Source organism: Triturus cristatus, chromosome 3_2 (assembly GCF_964204655.1).
Source record: "Triturus cristatus chromosome 3_2, aTriCri1.1, whole genome shotgun sequence".
Taxonomy (NCBI): Eukaryota; Metazoa; Chordata; class Amphibia; order Caudata; family Salamandridae; genus Triturus; species Triturus cristatus.
In genome coordinates, this window is record NC_140584.1 from 806,385,898 (window position 1) to 806,400,478 (window position 14,581).

The window sequence follows — 14,581 nt, forward strand, 5'->3', positions numbered from 1 at the left end:
AGGTCACAGTGAAGAGCGCACAAAAAGGCAACCACACCCTGGTTCACCCCCAGGACCTCCAGAATATCCCATAATTTAGATCTCACAACACTGTTGAAGGCGCAAGAGAGGTCCATGAAGGCCAGGTAGATGGAATTGCGTTTTGTATCACTTTGAATGATATTTTGGAAACTCCCATCCATTTAAAGAACCATGGGGTAGTAGAAACATAAAATAGTATTACAGGAAGGCTATCAGAGCCTATCCGATAAGCTAATTTCCCGCCTGCTCTCAACACACTCGCCCAATGTGGTCTCTGGCTTCAGCTTCTTGCCATATACCTCTTTCTTTCAATTCTAAGCTTTCCTGCTAGATAATTTACATAAGACTAACTGTAAAATTAATTGCATAGCTGCAAACACAATTTCCTTTTGCCAAGTACAACACATTGATGGAAAGTTGTTCATTTGTTCGAGATTTTGGACCAATTTAAGGATTATGCAGATTATTATCCAATCAGGAGCACCTGTTTTGTTTTAGGATGAATGGACAATGCGGGCCTGTGGCACCAAATACCTACATTTTGCATATCGACTTCCAACATTCAGAAATGTAAACGAGGCAATGTATTTCAATAGAAATTTACAGTCTAAAATGCATACAATTCAAAACCTTAAAAATGCATGTGCAAATAAAGACGGCAATAAAGCGTTTTGAATAGCGTGTTGTAAAAAAAACATGTTTACCAATTAAAAAAGACAGGGGCATTTAGTAACATTAAAAATATTTTTTCTATTTTAGTTTTAATTTGGCATGCATATAAGATTTATAAGAAAGGAGCCTATTACATACATAATGTGAAGTAAATTCTAGGTTTTTAAATCGTGACGTTAGTGTGTCAGAACATGTGTGTCCCTGCCACCGGTTGTCAGACGCTGGAAGGACCCTCAAATGCTGGCATGTGTGTGCACGGCTGGGACTGCATGTGGTCGGAAGGAGGGAGGGATGGGCGTGGAGTGCGGTGGCGAGGGGGCGGTCGCGAGCCCGCACTAGGCCTCGCCTCCCCGCGGTAGGATTGGCCACAGTCTCGCTTCAGGGAGAGGGCGGCGGTGGGCTAGGGGAGAGCCGCCGGATGTGAGGGAGCCCAGGCCGCGGTGGAGGGAGGGATAGACGACCAGGAGGAGGGAGAGGCCCAGTGTGACTCACAGCTCCCGCTGCCCGAGACATTGAGAGACCGCTGGCAGTGGGGGAGCCGACAGACGGGGAGAGAGACAGAGGCTTGACCCGCACCGGGCAGCGGCGGATATATCTGGCAGCGGGGCTGTAACCCTCCATTCATTCAGTGAGCAGAGGGGAGTAAGGCCGGAGCCCGCGGCAGAGAAGGGCGCTGCTCCCCGTGCCGCGAGGAGAAGCCGAGCAAGGTAAGTGCAGAGACGTCTCTTATGTCACTACCTTCTGCTGATCACTGCAGCCCCGCCCGTTCTCACTCACCTCCCCGACTGCCTCTCATCCCTTTCCTTATTACCTTCTTGACTGGCCCCCAAGTGCTTGTACCCCTACCACACTCTTACCTCCTCTGGCACCCCACACACCTGCCTGCACCCCTTACACATTGGCCCTTCCCCTGGCATTGCGCCCACAGGCCCCTCACAGTTCTGCCCCCTCTTGTCTCACTGTGCATCCCCAATAACTGCACCACCTTGATCGCCAAGCCCTGCTTCCTTGCCCCTGGCACGCCATTTCTCCTAGCAGTACCCTTAACCAGATTACTTCATCCCTCTTGCCTGCTCAATCTGCACTCACCCCGACCCCCCTGTCTGACAGCCCACCCCTCCCTCTCTGACAGTCTAATCCTGACTGTCTCATCCTCCCATTCTAGCCGCTGCCTCCATGCCTGTCTGCAGCACCGCCCTCCCTGGCCACTGCCCCCCTCTCCCTGGCCACTGCCCCCCTTGCCCTGGCCACTGCCCCCCTTGCCTCGCTACTGCCCCCTTGCCTCGCTGTTCTGTGGCTCGGTGTCCCACCCTTCTCTGCCCGATTGTGTCACCCATCTCTGTTCTATAATGTCTAGTTACTGCCCCATCCCGCAAACCCTTACTGCCCCATTACCCTTGTTACTCAATTCCTTCACCTCTTACTGCCCCAAAACTCACTCATAGCTGTCTACCTCTCCCCCTGTCAGTTCCATCCCTCCTCTGTCTGGCCCATCCCACTGCCACCATTTGCTCCACCCTGTCAACCTCCCCTTCGCCCCTCGTCTGCCACATCCGTCTCTCCCTTCCGCCCCATCCATCTGCATCCTCGATTCATTCCTTCACGGCCGCTCGTCTCTGATTGTGTCCCTCGTTTCATTCATTCTGACCCTTCCCATTTTGTTCTAACTCTCCCCCCCCCCCCCCCCCCCCCCCCCGACTGCTTCCCTCGCTACTTTCTTTTATTCTGCTCTTCTCTCGCCAGGAGACACAGGGGGGTCTGATATATATCTATATATCTGCATCTGTTTATATTTGAAACGTTGACAGACTGAGCAGCATGAGTGGGCTATGGATCGGGGCGGCAACAATCCTGGACAAGGCTTGTGCGTGATCTTCCCCACACACATTACACACTTGCATGCCTTTTCTCTACGAGCCGGTGTTGCACTTTCCTTTATTGCTCCTAGGGGCAGGAGGCATCGTTTCGTGCAAGCAGTATTTGCTGAATCAGGATATTTTTTCTTTGGTGGCTTGTATTTCTGGTTCGTGGGGGGAGGTAACGATGGCTGTGCCATGCTTACAAAGGGGTAGTCTCTGATTAATTAAGGCACATGCAACGGTAATTTGGCTAAAATGCGTCCTAGTCAGTTAAATGCAATGCACATTTAAACCTGCCTGCAGCTATTTCTAAATACTATTCGGAAACCCTACGTCTTTAAATATGACTGTGAATGGAAGCCTCCCCGCTTGCAAGGCTCTAGGGCGGAGCGGCGATGCTGCAGCATGCAATAGACGATGCTTCCCCTAGGATATTGCCTCGGTTCCGGCTGCATCCTGCAGGAAACAACCGGGATTCGACCCAGGCCTGTGGGGAAAAGAAAGCATTCACTTTTCAGTGCCCAATGAAACACGAACGTGTCTTGCCCCTTTTCCATATTGGAAAAAGGTTGCTGTGTTTAAAATGTCATTGTCGTATGAACCGTTGTCTATTTATAAGTTCTCCCAATTATGACGGGCACGTGGGAGACGGGGAGGTATGTGTTTTGCGCAGGATCACACACTTGGTCAAGCGGGGAAGCCGCCATTAGAACTTGAATGTCTTGGGCCCAAGGTTGTAATTTATGTGCATCCTGAGACCTGCCAGTAATGGTTACCAGTTATAATGTGTGCTAAAATACTGTCATGGGATATGTTTGGAAAACCAAATGTTGAAAATTTCATGTGACAGTTGAGCTGAATACTCGTTGCTCATTATTATTGCTAAATCACATTGATTGACACGCTAAAGTAACAGCATTTATGCGGGACCTTGAAAGTGGGTCTTTTTTATCCACACATAGGCAGGTGGGTGCAGTGCTTAATGTGTAAAAAAAAAAAAAAAAAAAGCATATACACCAGGTTTCCTAAGGACCCTGCATGTGTCGAATATTGAGGCTCCCTTGTCTTGGCTCCACTTAATGCCTTTTTTCAGCGCTCTCTTGGCTGTCTCCCTGTCTCTTCATCACTGCTTTCTACCTTTGTCACTGTTTTCCTATCTTTCGATGGGCATTCTGAAGATGACAAGAGTCCTGGGTCCCAAAACCACCTGTATGAACAAGGCACTGGTTGTGAGTGACAGACAAGCATAGATCATGGTGTGGGGCTGCTCGGGATTGTTTGGAAGTGGTGGTTGGTCGCTGGGCCAAAGAAGGTGGGGGTGCACGCTGTTCGGTGGGCACCCAGAGAGGATATTAGGGTGCTGCTGACCATTGTTTCTGTCTGACTGCAGAGTCGAGCTGCCATGGTTTGCTTTTCTCCTATTAGTGGTTAGGTTTTGCTTTGAAATAAACTTTGGCAAAGTTTAGCATCCTGATTTATTTCCAAAGAAATGTCCTACAGCTTGCTGTCCAGCCCCTTTCCCTCTGCGGAGTTAATATTCTGAGGATGTTTTGCTCTTCCGGACAATTGACAAAAGTACCCTGCCTGTCTGGAAGGCTTTCATTGGCACCCAAGCCAGGGAGAGTTGCTTACTCTGAATAGAAGATCGCGCTGCATGGCGTGGGAAGGGGACAAGGGGGTTTGTTAGTCTGTGTTCGTGTGTGGATGCCTTCTTGCATGCAAACTCTGGCAAGGTCTTTCATGTGGGATGCTTTCTCTTGCTTGGGTTCACTGGCCCTACTGCCAAAGGCAGCACTGAGTTTATGGTGTCGCATTAGTTTGCTATACCATCCCCAAAATGCTGTAAGGTCTCCCAAGCTAATGTGTAATATATTATCTCCACAACCAATATACTCGCCTTTTTATGATCACAACTGAAAAGCCAGCATGCCATACCACATCTAAAGGAATAAGTGCTTCCGTCTTGAAAGTTGTCCCATCTCAGAAGTTGGTAATACCCTTTACCACTTCAATGCGACTGTAGGATCTTGAACCCACATGCATAATAACACCTTGTAGCTCCTTTGCTGGCCACAACCAACAGCATGCACAGTTCTTTCTTGGACTGGTGCAGTGACTTCACCTTTTTCTTCTATTGTGCTTGACTTCACTGTTGGCTGCTTCAGTCACAAGGACGCGCAGAGGAGGGCCCACAGCGATAAAAAGATTTAATCTGGATCACAGTACGCATATGTTATCTTGCTGCATGGAGTTTCATTGACAGCTTCCGACTTTATACAGTTACTCACACTTCCTTCTGGTGCACTCGGAATCTGCAAACTGTGCATGCAGATCTTCAATTATATCTTTGCAATTGTATGGTGCACAATAAAGCCTGACAGCCGTTCCAAAACACTTAAGCTTGGGCAAGAGATCACCCAGATATGTGATCTCGCGGCCGAAGGAGATGTCATGAGGTCTGTGTGACCTGGCCTAATAATATCAGGGCATGTACCTTTTGAATCCTTCTCTGAAAACCACAAAGATTTCCTGGAGTCTTGAGTGGCAGCAGAGGGAGTACCTATAGCTGCGTTAAGTTTTAAACTCGATTTTATTTGTTACCAATCTAGGACCTTTACCACTTGATTGACATAGTCCGAGTGGTGCCGTCTCGGGAGGAGATGCGTAGAATGGTCCAGAGCTCTGTCTAATCTGTAAGTGGATTTAACTGTTAGCCCAGTATCCATTGTGTAGCAGTAGTCCAGTCTGTATCTTGCCACCTCAAGGGCAAGTGTGATAGTGGGGATGGTTCGACAGTCCTCTGTATTCAGAGCAGATATCCGAGGAGACTCCTGACCACACTGTTGACCTAGGGGTGAAGTTCAGTTTAAAACCAACCACTATCCTTGGGTTCTGTATTTTCGGAGAGGTATGGATGGGAAATAATGCAGCATCTAAAGGGGATCCTGTGATGGGGGTGTTAGCAGTTAATGGGCTCCACTAGCAAAAAGTTTGTCTTACAGACAATGTGGCAGTGCATATTTTGGTGGGTCAGTTATTGAATTCAACTGTTGGCTGTAGGTTACAAAATCTATCTTGCTTCAGATGTTGCAAAATATCATCCGCATGCATGTGAACTCCGTTGTCCTTTGATAAATAGAAGCCTTGTATACGTTAGTAATTTGAGGAAGGTGCTGATTCTGGTGACACGCAATAGGTCAGAGAGGCCCTTTTGAAGAGGAAGGTTCTAAGTGTGAGCTTGTGTACCTTCTCCCGCAGAAGAATGAACATCCTTCCACAGTTGTGCCCCTATTTAAAATTTTTTTTTTACATATTTGGATATGCATTGGTAAGCTGGTGAGTGATACTGTGCTGGTATCAAACAGACCTGATGGAACCACCAGGCTCCTGTGCCTGCCTTGATTCCGAGTTGGAATCCAGGTACTTTTTAATGGATCAGATAAAGAACAAAACCATGGCGTACCTTATTTATTGGTGGGATAAACAGCATCTATTGTGAGTTTCTGGAAATAACATCTGGATTTTGATGCTTACTGCACCTAAATTTGTATGAAACAGTAAATACTGTACCCCCCCCCCTCGCTAAATGTGTCCTTTTTGACCTGCCGAAATGTAACGAAGGTGAGATATATATGAACCCCGTAATTACTAGATGCAGTAAATGCCACCACGCTCAGAATTCCTACCCGAGCGCAAGCATGCAGGGGTCTTGAAAACACCGGCCCAATTGTTATCGGAGCCTAAGCAAAGTTGTTTGGGGGGATTTTTTTTAAGGGGTATCCTGGACACAAGTAATTCCCCTCTACAGTTTTTTGGGGGGTGATTTCTGTTCCTCTTTGATGGTGAAATCAGACTGAAAATTTTGAAACATGCAGTGTGGCTAGGTGAAAAGGAAATTGTTGACTATCGTCTCTAGAATCTTTACAATGCAGAGTATGCTAGAGATTGTCCAGTGGAGGGTTTGGGTGTCGGGGTCTGCCCCTTTCTTTTTTAGTGTGTTTTTTAATGGATTGCAACAGCATCGTTCTTGCGCTTCATTTCGGAGGAACATAATTTGTAACAAACACGTTCCAAGAAAAGGACACAACAAATGGGGTCTGCAAGAGCCTGGCCTCCTCACATTTGAACATTTGCAGACCATATTTAAGCATCATGGCTGAATCCACTGTTTGAATATGGGGCACTCTTGAAGAAAATCTTCCTATGATTACCGTAAGTATCTTGCACAGTGGGGGGAGCAAGTTGAGGACCACGCGGTGTTAATATAATGTAAAGAAGTGGAAAGGCTTCATTACACTCATCAGCTTGTTTATGGTTTGTGCTGCTACATGACCAAACTTGAGTCTCCAGACTTTCACTTGTAGACAATAGCAAAGAATCCAGTGTTTTTTGAGGAAGTCAGTAGATATCAGGCTATTGAACATGAATGTTCTACCATAAACACACTCTCTGACCTGTCTTCCTTGTGGGAATGCGGCCCCCACAGCTGGCTGTACTGCATGATTAACAAGGCCCTGCATACTGTGCTATTTAAAGAGAGATGTTCTTGGCGCTGTGCTTTTAAGCAATGAATTAAAGCTTGAAGTGTGCCCTATGTACTTGCGTAAATGTAGTGCCAGAGGGAAGATGCCCCCTGTGTACAAAGTACAGGTATTATTACAGAGATGCGTATAGTAGAAGGGGATTTGTGGGGCTGGTTAAGATGGGCTCACTGATTGTGAAAAGTAGGACCCAATACTAACTGGTAGGTTGTGGTCTCTATGGACTTTGCAGAACAGACATGTCACAATTACGTGCATCTGGTGATCAAGAGGGTCTTGGTGCTATCCAGTGCTCTGGTGTTCCATGGATGCCTCCAGTGCTCTGGTGTTCCATGGATGCCTCCAGTGCTCTGGTGTTCCATGGATGCCTCCAGTGCTCTGGTGTTCCATGGATGCCTCCTAGCTCGCTCTTTTTGTGAAGATGCTTCTCTTCTTGGAATGATCTTCACCCTCCAATATGCCAAATGCTTTCTGTGTTTTTGTTGGTTCATCACCCATGCACACTATCGCATTCGCTAAAGAATATTCCCATTCATTGACTTCAGTAAAATCACCTTCTACAAACACTTGGCTTCACCCTTCTTTGATACTCATCAGGGCTATGCATGCCTGCGGGTGGACTGGCCAGAAGGTCGACGGCTAGAAACAGTTATGCATAGGTTGCATGTGGGAGTATTGAACCAAGTTATGTTGAGATGTTCTAGCAATATTGAGACATTTTGGTCCATGCTAGACCTTAATGTTTGCGCGTGCTTTGGTGACTTTTTAACATAACTGGGTGTTCCTTAATTTTGGTACATTGACTGCCAGCGCATCAATTCTTAGTTATGGCGGGATCATCGTGCGGGACAAGAGGAGGACAACGAAAGGTTGGGTTTGTGAGAGTTTTTATACATGGCAATGGATTGGGGAAGCAGTGCGTTGTTGTGCCCGCTCGGGGCTAAGACTTGGTCCAGTGAGCAGGGTGGGGGCAATAAGTAGGCAGAAAGAAGGGCATTTTGTGGTATATGGTCTCCTATGAAGATTCGTGTCTTCTAGGTGGGTTCTTGAGCAAAGGATATTAACATTATTCCTGGGACAGCCCAGGCTAGAGACATGTTGAGTGTTGTGAGTAACACAAAATGACTGTGGCAGGAGCATGAAGAGACTTCATTGAATTCTGTATGGTAATGTACTCAAGGTCGCTTATATTTGTTTATCTGGTATTTCCAAGTGACATACCTTGTTTGTTATCTGCGAGAGAACGCATATTTGGAAACGTTTAACGTGGTTTGTGAGCGATTTAGAAGAAGCTTGTAAAATCTGCCAGGGCCATATGTTTTCTTTCCTTGCACAGTTTGTCCTGTGTTTGGATTGTGGGTGGGAAGGGTGTGTCTTCCCCCAGTACCAGCCTATGTATGAAGCTTTGTACTACACGGGGCTATTTTTACTTCTGAAGCTTTGGCGACATTAGTAGGGCCCTGTTTCATGCCATCAGTGGCCGTGGCACACAAAGGAGTCATTATTTTTTTGAAAGGAGGTTTTTGTAGTTCACTTGGTCGGATGCGGACGTTTTTTGGGAGATATATCAAGCTACTTTGCGCCAGGGGGTATATGCCAGTGACGCATCTGTGCATTAGTCAGGCACATTACTCTTTTAGTTACCAAAGTCCTGCCTTTCTGTCCAGTTTGTTTACCTATCTTCGTCATGAAACCTGCGCCCTGGGCAGTAGGCGCGCCAAAGAATTTTGGCAGTATTTCCTTTTTGGCTTGAGAAACTGGCCAAGCATGTACTAGCCAATGTAATGGAATATGTCCTAGCATAAGAATGAATGTGCTTATTCTTGCACAGTGATGGTGAGCTCCGATCGCATCCATGCGTTAAGAAGCACTAGACAGAAATGAGCCAGAGGGCCCAGTGAAAATAGTGGTATTAAGGCAGTAGATTTAATGTAGTGATTTAGCTGCAAAGTTTGGAACCAAGAAGTGGGATGTCGTAGATAAAAAACTGAGCTATGACTATATATCGCAAAGTACTGCATCTTCTAGGCTTGCCCAGGTCGGTGCATAGGCCACGCATGCGATCGCCTATGACTCCATACGCCATAGCTGGAGGGGTGTGCAAAGTTTTCAAAATATGCACAGGAGTGAAAAATGCGTTCTTATCTTGGGTGCGCCTTGAGACGGCCCTCCTTTTAGAAAAGCAGCTCAAATTTGCAAGACCTAGCAGAGAGGCTGAAAGTGATCTTGGATACCTTTTTGTCTACCATGGACATACATATGTTCGACATGGCTTAAGTCTTTCAGGTTTCTGCTTCATCTCTAGGTACTACAAGGCATCGTTGCACTCTTACCTGAACAGGTGATGGTAGTGTTTACACATTAAACATTGCACATTGTGGGGTGGATGTTTATACAGAGGGCTGGGACAATCTGAGCTTGCCAAGCTTGTGGGCGCAGTAGGCAGAGCGGCTGCAGCTCATAGATCAGAGATAGTCAGGCAGTTTGAAAGACATGGGTGTTTACTAAAAAGTAGTTTACAACTGAAAGCTTGTGTGTAGGGTGGTGACTTTCAGTCTGTTGACTTATTTTTTTGAAAAATGTGGTTGAGCATGCCCACCTGTTTTTCTGGAATTCATTCTGTACTCCACTCTACAACTTTTCGTATGCAATTATTTCAATATCTGTTTTCAGTAACAGGCTCCACCTCTCAAATGTGAGTTTGCCTATCCATTGGAAATTGGGTTCATGATCTCCTACCATTACGAAAACAAGCATTGGCATAGCCAATAGGTCTCGCCTTTGGGACCTTATAAGTGTTTAGCCATGAAACAATTGATGTTGTTGCACCAAGGCTATTGTACTGCATAACTAAATACTTATAAGGTTCCAAAGGCGAGACCTATTGGCTATGCCAATGCTTGTTTTGTTTGCCTTGGCTTTTTATGTTAATTTCCTGCTCATGTTCCCTATAGCTCCAAGCCTTGCCCTTCTTTTCCGCAGTGCGTGATGCACTGATTTGAACAAACCACACTTGCGTGTGCCAAATACTACTCAGAAAAAGTTACCAAAGCAGTGAAATAAGCGCGTTTATCACAGTGCTCGCATGACGTGGTTCAAGCATCGAGAAGAGCTTTCTTGTTCGGTTGTTTTTGGAAACATAAATTAGAGGAGGGTTTTGAGGAATTTGATGCAGTGGATCAATTAAAGGAGGAGTGGTATTTAAATATGACTTTAGTCACACTGTGCTGCTGGTGCTCCGTAACGAGCCTTGTGTTTGCGACACAGCGCACACTCTCTGATGCTTTTCTGTGAATCGCGTCCATGCCTCAGGCAAGCAGAACAATGGAGGCAACATTGCGGCACGCACTCTCTGCCTCCATGTCAAATGCTAAGGTTTTATTGCAGCAGTTGCCGGACTGCAAAGCTCATAGAAATAAAGTTCTGGTTTCACTTGTCGCGCAGTGTCAAATAGAAAAAGAAAACAAGCTATTATACGACTTCCTCCTCCCGTTGCTCAACCACCAGAAAAAAAGCTTCACACGTGTGTTCCAGCTCCTAACACGGCAGAAATTCTGTGCATTATTGGAGCTGCTTGTTATGTTGCCTTATTGCTAGCTGGGACTGCGTGCGCATGTCGTACTCCATTTTTTATTCCTAAAACCAAATTGTTTTCGGTATTAAAACAAAGCGCTTGCAGTGAACTTTTCACCATTGCTTATATCTTCTGCCTGTTTTTAATGCAATTTTCTATACCACGCATTTGCACACAAAATATTGCAGTACTTGGGTATCCAGTAGTTACATTACACAAGCACACACTCCTTTATGGTTAGCACATTGAGATTTGTGTTTTTCCCAAAAGAACACCATGTAAATTTACAGTTGAAAATCTACTACGTTCCAAACTTCAACAAGCGCGGGCGCCTTGTGAAGCAGGGGAGACAGGAGGGGGCCTGCGCCTGTTTCCCTTGCGGGAACAAGCAGGAACCATCTGTTAATTACAAACCGATGGTTTGAAAGCTCGCTCCCGCAAGGGAATCGCCAAACGTGCACGCGTTGCCATTCAATGCAATGCGTGCACGTTTTTGGCAGCAAAACATAATTGATTTCTAAAGGTCTTTTCCTATGCAGCGCATGCGTGCTGCGTAGGCAAGACCTGACCAGCAGAAGTCACCCACACCCTTCCCTGTTGGGCAGATTATCACATTCACAGAGGTCTTGACAGGCGAGAACATTTGCACCCTCTGAGCTCCGAGAACAACCTTATCCCATGATGGTGACCGATGTTGTCATGGGTACGGACAGGTATCACAAAACTCCTCCAGCATCCGGTCCTTTGTTCACACAGTTTTGAAGATGATACTGCATGTTCTACTAGCCCCAGAGCCTGAGTACGGGGCCAGCAACAGGGAGGCGAGCCTGGCCAGCAACGGAGACGTGGGCCTGGCCAGCTCCCTTGATGTGGTTGAGGTATCAATGGCTTGCTCACGAAAAGGAGTATGTCACCAAAATTAATAAAGCGGATTGTCCAGTCAGAGGTGTACCTTTTCCAAAAGGGATATCTCTTTTAACACAGATTCGAAAATAATGTAGTTATAAATTAAATAAAAGGAATACTAGGGCCTGTCTCTTAACTCTTTTTTAATTTAGAACGTGCAATGGCTTGGACACAGACCGGTTTCCTCTCTGAAAATGGATAGCGTATTGTTTTCCTATTGGCTAAGATCATCTTGTTGTAAGTTTTCAACACTATAGAGCGCTCCAGATACTTCTTTGCCATTGAAGACTTTTACACTAAGTGTCTGCGATTGGTCAGTGTAGTAAAAAAAAAAATCAGTTTTCCTAGTCATCTGGCTTTTCTTTCTATCTACTTTTTGCAGTTGGAGGAATAAGCCATGGTGGACATGTAATAGTTTGATATTTGATAGCGTTGTATTTTCTCTCTCTCTGGGATTCTGATACATCTCACTGTTAGGTGCCATCATGTGGCAAAACATTATGCTGTCTCAGTTGGTGATGATCATGGGCTTGATTTCCTTAGATTCAACTGGGGTCTCAAAGCCTTAATTTGTTTCCAGCTAGAGGCAACCAGAAGACACAACTGTTGTGTATGTTAGTTCCTGGCTGGCACAGTCCGCATTTTCTGATTCCTCTAAAAGCACCTGGATGGTCTGGCATCTTAGTGTGGTGTCCAAAAGGAGATAATTTGGGCCTAACTCTGTTCGTGGTGGTCAAGGTGTATATTATTTTTTGCCCCCTGACTTTGTAAGCTCCTGTGTCTCTTATGCAGCATTTGAAGCTACTGGTTTTGTTGGTAGCATCGGTGGATCTCTCGGTCAAATTGAAATGGTGATCCTGCAACCAGAGAAATCTCTTTGAGGCAGTACGATACTCATTGACCGTAGTATCCTGAACGTTGATACCATGGTGCTCTCGGGTGGCCCACAATGGTACTGTAGTAGAATCTAAAGTTGTACGGGTGCAAAGAAAAGCATGGGCACTGGCATGTAGCAGAGGCCAAGATCACTGGCTGTGCATCTTGGTAGCCTTCTTGATTTTTTGTTCTTGTTTTATTAAGGATGGTGCAATAAAGCACACCTATCGTAGGGGGCCACTGGAGTTTGCGAGCATTGTTCCCACATTGCTAGGTTGCCTCCTCTGTGGAAGGGTTCTGTGACCTTTGACGCATTGACGTTGAAGCTGGATGATGGTCTCTGTTCATTGTAGGCTGCTGCTACCTGTCTGCTAGCTTGCTTGGAAGTACTGCTACAGGTAGATCGTAAGCGAACTTGAGGCCTTAAGTGATGCTAAAATTGTCATAAGGTCTCTGGAATCCTCACCATACACACTGAAAAGCTGTTATAAATAATCAGGGGCCAGGGGACAGCTCACTTCACGTCCCCAGGAACAGCTAGTCTGGCAAGCATGCTCCACTACACTGCAAAGGGATCTTTTGTGTAACATATTGAGATCATTTTCCAGCACCACTTAGCTTTTATCCAGCAGGAGGTCTTCAAGAGTAGAACCCAGGTGGCAGAAGTTCGCCCCTAGGCGACACTGCCTTGCCAAGTCTCTATTGGGCTGATGGAGGAGAGTTTGGCCCGCACCTGTCCCCAGGATCCAGCACTTGATGATTCAGGCCACTAGTACCAAATGTGGAGTCTTGATCTATCCTGGCTTGCCTTTTGTTGTTTGGTATTCAAGCCAGCTCTAACCTGACAATCAAGGGAGAGACTCATGAATTTACGACTGTAACTCCCTTAACCCTCACTCAACCATGTGACTAGCATCAATGTGCTAATGTTGCTCATCCCTAAGTGACTCCAGGAAGCACCAGATATTAATAGAGAATTAGATGCAGGTCACATTCTGTGCAGAACTACTGGAATTTTGCATATCACAACCAACAGTTTTAAAGATCTAACCATTTATTCAATTTAGGGGCTAATTAGAACTCCCCTTGCATACTTTTCGGTGGTTTCTATAACTTGATTGTCTCAGAAAAGCCTCTACGTTTTATAGCACACAAGTGTGGTGAAGTGGAGCAGGTAATATTAGCAAAGAGAGATGACTAGTTGTAAGGTGATGAAGTTGAGTTCTATGGAGAGTGTTGAGGGTGTTACAGATCAGAAAGTTTTAACAGACCAAGTAGGAGGCAAGGAAACTTTGAGCTGAGGTTGTGTGGGTAAAGGAAATAGATACACCAATCATCTATCCCAAAGACTGTGAGTTTGAAAGAAATTGAGATGGTCTTATAGGTTTGTAGCTGCGTGTGGATATCGGAAACTCTCCATTAGTGAACACTAGAATGCTTCTTGGTCTGAAGAGTGGATCGTGAGATTGATTCATGGTTTTCAGGGGGACGATGCTCAGTGAATTATGAATCAAATGGAGTCTTGGGTGCATAGTTGAAAGTGGACCTGAAGAGTACATTGACCTCATGTTTGTTTGATTGAAGAAGGATGCTATCCAGTTCTTGTAAATTTGTTTAGTCGTGGGAGCTTGGTGATTAGGATGGTCGAAAGTACAATTTGTCATACGGATTAGGATGTGATCAAATGAAAATCAGTTGCTGGTGAGAGCCAGAGCATTATATGTGAGGATGAGGTCCAGAGGTTGCCTTGTAAAAGTGAGGTGCAATAGTCGTTGTTAGACATTGGTCAGAGTTTATTTTAAGAAAGGGGATGTCTTTCTCATTAGGTACTCCTATATTAGATTAAGAGTGGGAGGCAGTTCACCCATGGTTTTGTCATAGTTTTTAAAGGAGGACGCAATAGCTCCTATTAGACAATGTGTCAGAACACGTACTAATTTGAATAGTTAATTTAGCTCTTAGTAGCGGGAAGAGCTTTGAAAGTAACACTCGGGCCAAGAGTTTTATGTTCATCTAGTGCAAGAAAGTCCACGGCTCTTCACCGTCAATCTTGTTCCATCTCAGTTTTCACCTAGTGTCAGAGGGACTTTGCTATCACCACTTTTAATCCATCCACATCATGACTATGTCCG

General features: G+C 45.6%; 1 protein-coding gene across 5 annotated transcripts in view; it reads left to right on the forward strand.

Annotated features, from left to right (window-relative positions):
- The first annotated feature begins 1,009 nt into the window (after positions 1-1,009).
- RAPH1 (Ras association (RalGDS/AF-6) and pleckstrin homology domains 1) overlaps positions 1,010-14,581 on the forward strand; it is a 375,673-nt gene continuing 362,101 nt past the window's right edge. For 3 of the 5 annotated variants that reach the window (XM_085648932.1, XM_085648933.1, XM_085648934.1), the window contains exon 1: positions 1,010-1,400. The gene's annotated coding sequence lies outside the window, so the exon portion shown is untranslated. Of the gene's footprint in view, positions 1,405-14,581 lie in introns of all 5 variants that reach the window. The other 2 variants (XM_085648936.1, XM_085648935.1) reach the window with 2 other exon arrangements.